The sequence below is a fragment of the Porites lutea genome, chromosome 1 (assembly GCF_958299795.1).
Source record: "Porites lutea chromosome 1, jaPorLute2.1, whole genome shotgun sequence".
In the NCBI taxonomy this organism is placed as follows: domain Eukaryota; kingdom Metazoa; phylum Cnidaria; class Anthozoa; order Scleractinia; family Poritidae; genus Porites; species Porites lutea.
In genome coordinates, this window is record NC_133201.1 from 15,468,539 (window position 1) to 15,474,010 (window position 5,472).

General features: G+C 44.3%; 1 pseudogene; it reads left to right on the top strand.

The window, feature by feature from the left end:
• Positions 1-4,480: 4,480 nt before the first annotated feature.
• Positions 4,481-5,260, top strand: LOC140922962 (G1/S-specific cyclin-D2 pseudogene; annotated as a pseudogene).
• Positions 5,261-5,472: the final 212 nt, after the last annotated feature.

Sequence of the window (5,472 nt, forward strand, 5' to 3'; positions counted from 1 at the left end):
CACTTAGCAGATAAAATTGCTCACGCGATGACGCCCATAATGAGTCATGCCCATTGAGATAAACAACACGCAAGGATGCTGTCATGCAATATATTATATTTCTGCACTGAGATATTTTTAGCTTATGAAAACAAATTTCTGTGGGAATATTCCTCTTGCGTGTTTAATTAATCTCTTGATGGAGAATGTTCGTGATCTTCGTCAAGGGCATGACTTAGATTATCAGATAATATTACTGATACGATCACACCCATATTGAGTCATAATGGCCCATTGAGATAAACAACATGCAAGGATGCTGTAATGCAATATCATATTTATGCATTGAGATATTTTTAGCGTGTGTACGTGTTAACAATCCAGTTACGTGTCACCAACACCCATTAAGTAACAATAGTTAGCTGACACAAGGGAATTAACGAGCCAATATTACCGATAAGAAAGTCACGCCTTTAATGCGCCTTGAGATAAATCTCCCATTGAAATATCTGGATGCGTGATATCGTGATGAGAGTTGGCCGATCGTCATTGGATGAAAGATGACACGAAGTGATCGCCCATCGCTTGTTCTCGGCTATATAAGAAGCTTTGCTCGAGGCTAACTCAAACCAGTTGAAGGTGAAAACCCAAGAGGGAAGAGCAAAGAGCAAGGAGCGAAGAGCAAACCAGAAGACTAAAGTCTACGAAGAACTTCGATCATGGCAGCCCCAAAAGAGAACGTTGGTCACATCTCAACCAAGTACGTTGAAATAAGTTGTGAAGTGGCTATGCGTTGTTCGAAATGCGATTGCATGTCCGACGTGGAAAGGTTCTACTTTTTTGACCAGCTGAAGACTCACCGCCATCGACGGAATCTTCTGACAAGATGTATCTGCGAGTATCATTGTTCTTCAAACTGGCAGTTTTATCTTTGGAGCAAAATTACCGAAGCAGAAAATCCCGACAAAGCAGATTTTATAAAGATAATGTTCGCTCTGGGTAAATCGTCGGTTGATCTCTCAGCTTTCAATCTGTACGTTGGCTGCATGTCGCAGTGGGATTTCTTTAAAACATGTAGAGTTCCACAAACGCTGCCCGAGTTTGCATCTCAGTCGATGTTATCTCGCCCTTGCAAAACGTCGACCGTATCGTGGGAAAAGATCATGCTGAAACTAGATGAGGCATTTCGAGTCGAGACGCTGACGGATGAAGTGTGGCTGCGCGGAATGTTGGCCTGTCGACTACTGATTCTTATCGAGGTCACGGAAAAGACTCCGGTTTTACGAATGACCGAGAGGGGTCGACAATTGCTCTGTGAAGTTTTGCCGTGTAACCTTGTGACAAACAGTAAGGTGTGGCCTGCAAGCAGCTTATGTTTTTACCCAATCTTTCATTGGATTCAACGCCAGGGATACATATCTCAGGCCGAGCAGCAGTTCCTCCAGAAGCATGAAATGACCCTCAACCAACATGGTCATCGCCTCGTCTCGGTGACGGTGAGTTCCCCAAATTCCATCACCATTGGCCTGGAACCCGTCGATGGTCGTCATGATCACCCAACGACGGTGGTTAGCACCTTTGATCTAGAAAGGAACAGTTTCCCCGTGACGGTGGAGAGTGGTCAAGGTGCAGAGGGAATGGAAGAAGATACCCTATTCCTATCCATGACCCCAAATCTCGGGCAGATTATGTTGATGTTGAAGATGACGTATGCATATCTGGACAATAACAATAATGGGGACTTGCACCGAGAACTGCTGTTAGCATGTCTTTTGTGCGTGATGAAGAGTGGCGTGCGAAAGATGAATAGCTTGAAACTAAATGTGCTGAATGAAGACTATGAGGAGAACATGAAACAAATACAGAAGATGCAGCCCGGGACCGTACGACCACCGCTAATAGCGTGCGACTATCGTACTTCAGCGGGACAGCGAAAGAGGGAAAAAAGAGACCGAATGAAGATATCTTTTCCATCAGAAAAACAAACGATTAAAACTTTTGTTACCAATCTCCGTCGTTGCGAGGGCTTGCATTCGAAAAGGTCACAGTCACATTTCAAAGATGTGTGTGACGAGGTTGTAGACACTTTGTCTAAGTCTAAGATCAATAGCTTTGACGTTTTCATGTCTAGTGTGCCAAAGCAGATGGGACGAATGGCGCCCTTGCCCTCTCCATCGCGTGAGCCATCGATTCCAAGGAATGTCGGCACAAAGCGGAAGCGTGCCTTAGACAGTGACGACGACGACGGGGACGATATCGTTGAGATAACGCCGTCACGGGAATTGTCAGGGAAGCCAAAGGCACAAAAAGCCAAACGAAGTTGTGAGATAGACAGTGATGTCGAGGATGGCGACATTGCAACTGAGTCAGTGGCCTTGTCTCAGCCAAGGACGGAGCAAATACGCCGACCACCAGTAACGATACCTGTGGCAGCCGTTGCAGGTGCTCGAAAAGAACAAATAGTTTTAGAGAATAAGAAGAGGATGCCAGCAGAAAGCCTCAACGCGAGCGGATCTGAAGACGCAGAAGATGATGATGATGATGATGATAATGATGACGATGATGATGATGACGACTATGAAAGCGACCAAGATGGCAGTGAGAGTGATGATGACAGTGGTGGAGAAGAAGGAGAGAGGGGACGATATTCATCACCGCTCAATACACCGATGACGGATATGAGTGCAATACAGGTGGCAAACTCAAACGAGACAGGCATGGAAAGTTCCACTAGCGAGACAACTCGTCCCGTTCCACCACCCCTGACCATGCAGTTGACTGGAGACCAACCCGATGTCCCATTGGATGATGCCACAATCACACAAACGGTGGAGCAAGTGGTTGCCAAAGAGGCTCCGATGGCCAGTTCAATGATTGAGACGGACATTCCAATGTTCTCGGTACCGCCTTTGACCCTTCAATCGACCCAGTCAGCAGATAACCCAGTGGTTGATTCAGTGTCCGATTTGTTCAACGGTGAACCGTGCAACAACACAGATCTCGATGAGAATGACGATGATGTCACGAATGCAGACAAGTCCCTGTACCTCGGTTCTCCTCAAGGCCCCATTGCTTCCGAGTTGATAACCAGAGGTCAATCGGTACAAGGACCAGGCACGATAACTGTGGGTCCGATGAACTACGACACAGCTATGAGGGGGAAATGCCTGGTACGGTTGCTAAGGGAAGTGGGAGAACTGACTGAAGTGGTGCCTGAAGTGGAGGTGGTTTCCACTAGTAACGGCGAGTTTGCCTTTAAAATATATACTGATTTGCACAAGCTGTATACCCTCGATACATACCCCTTCGATTGGATCCAACTAGAGAACTGTGCACAGATCGGGCGGACTATTTTTATGGTGGCCGCATTACAGTCGGTGGACTCTAGTGATATGAGCAAGTTCGAGATATCGGCAGACAACAAACTGGCCTGGTTCCCGCCCACCAAGGGTCGTTTGGAAACTGAAATACATCCATTGGAGGTGTTGCAGTCGTCGTTTGTGCTTGGACATCAGTTGCGGAAAACAGTGCGACAGGATGAGAACTTTGGCGTCTGGGCGAAAGCCATTACAGAGAAAAAGCGGCCATTGGTGGAGTCGATCGTTCGACAGTTTGACCTAGCAACGAGAGACCTCGGTAAAACTATAGACTTAGATTATTTTGGACGCTTTTTTCAAAAACTGTCAAACGCGTTGCCGTGGATTGATCAATATTGACTTTGTTCAACCAAAAGCTGTATGGAGTCTTAATTTTCTTGAAAGATTTTTTTGACAAGTTTGAATGTACCACGAACATGTTTGATAGGGTAGTACTTGTGCTTAAAGTTTATTGATTTGAGAAATACGAAGCACAGATAAGACATCTAGGGTGTTAAATCTTTGAGAAATGTACAGTGTAAAGTAGTTCAGCTAGGCTGATGGACTGCAATCTGAGTCGCTGAAAGTATTATCTCGATATTATCGTTTTTGACAAGAGTTCTTTTAACAAGTTGTAATGTACCATGAAAATATTTACTAGGGTAGCATTTATTGTTAACGTTTGCTGATTTTAGTACCACGAGATACAAACATAAAATAAAATAACTTAGTTCTTAAATCTCTGAGAGTTTTTAAAACTTCGCGCAATAGCAAATTCGACCGGCTGCAAAAGGAAAGAGAAAAGACCTTGCTTCTGCACTTACCGAGAGTTTGGTTCGTAAAAAACTTTTATGGCAACTTTATTGCCTCATTGTGACACGCGCTCCCGCAAGGGGAAGTTCATTCTGTTCGCAGAACATTGTCAGCTTGGCGGGTTATATTGACGAATGCTCTGTAATCATATACTCGCAGGCAATGGAGCCAACTTTACCCTTCGTGGGTAAGGGAGTCAAGGCAAAGACGAACATTTCGCGTGTTGCATGGGACATAATTTCAATTGGCAAATTCAAAATTTAATTGTTGTTGTATGGCATTTACAAGTGAACAGTGTAGTATTTGGGTCTTTTCTATTTTCTGGCAGATACATGGAGCTTCTAGACTTTGGGAAACGAGAGGTTCCTCATGCGTATCCGGACCCGGTGGTGCTTGGAGACGATCGCGTTGTTCGAAATTTACTTACCCGCGAGGATAAATATATCCCCAGTTATCGATACTTTGACATTGTACAGAACGACATTGAACCACATATGAGATTCATGGTTACGACATGGATGCAGGACGTTTGCGAAGAGCAAATGTGCGAGGAAGATGTATTTGTCTTGGCAGTGAATTATTTAGACCGATTTTTATCGATTGTACCAACGAGAAAATGCAAACTACAATTACTTGGTGCCGCGTGCTTGTTAGTCGCTAGCAAATTTAGAGATACCTCGCCGCTCGGAGTGTACAAACTATGTACGTACACGGATGACTCGATAACGAGCGAAGAGTTATTAGTTTGGGAAATGAAGCTACTTGAACAACTTCAGTGGGACCTGTCAGCAGTAACACCTTACGATTATCTCGAGCAGTTTTTTGCCCGATTCTCATTTCCCAACGCCGGTGCGATCAGAAAGCATGCAGCAACTTTAATCGCCTCGTGTTATACAGATGACACGTTTTTTATGTATCCGCCGTCTTTGCTGGCTACAGCCTCAGTTAGCATGGCATTTACTAGACTTGGAACAAAAGAGCAAAAAGGAGGAGAAACAGTATCGATGCTTTTGACATTTTTTCAACGACTAACCAATAAAGGAGTCGATTACTTACAGAATTACGAAAAACTCGTAGACGAGATTGTCAAACTGAATAATCACTACAATTAAAGATTTTATTAGTTCACTGTCGATTTTATTGGTTCACAATATGTTTCTTCATTGAATAGTTAAAAAGAGTCACATTTGTTGGGTTTTAGTCCCCTTCTTTACGAGATCATCTTTCGGGTTCATCGTCATGATCCAACCAGTGACGGGAAAAATCGTTTGTCTTATTAAACCAGGCTGAAAGGCGCTCGTAGGCGGCGATATTTTCACTGCCG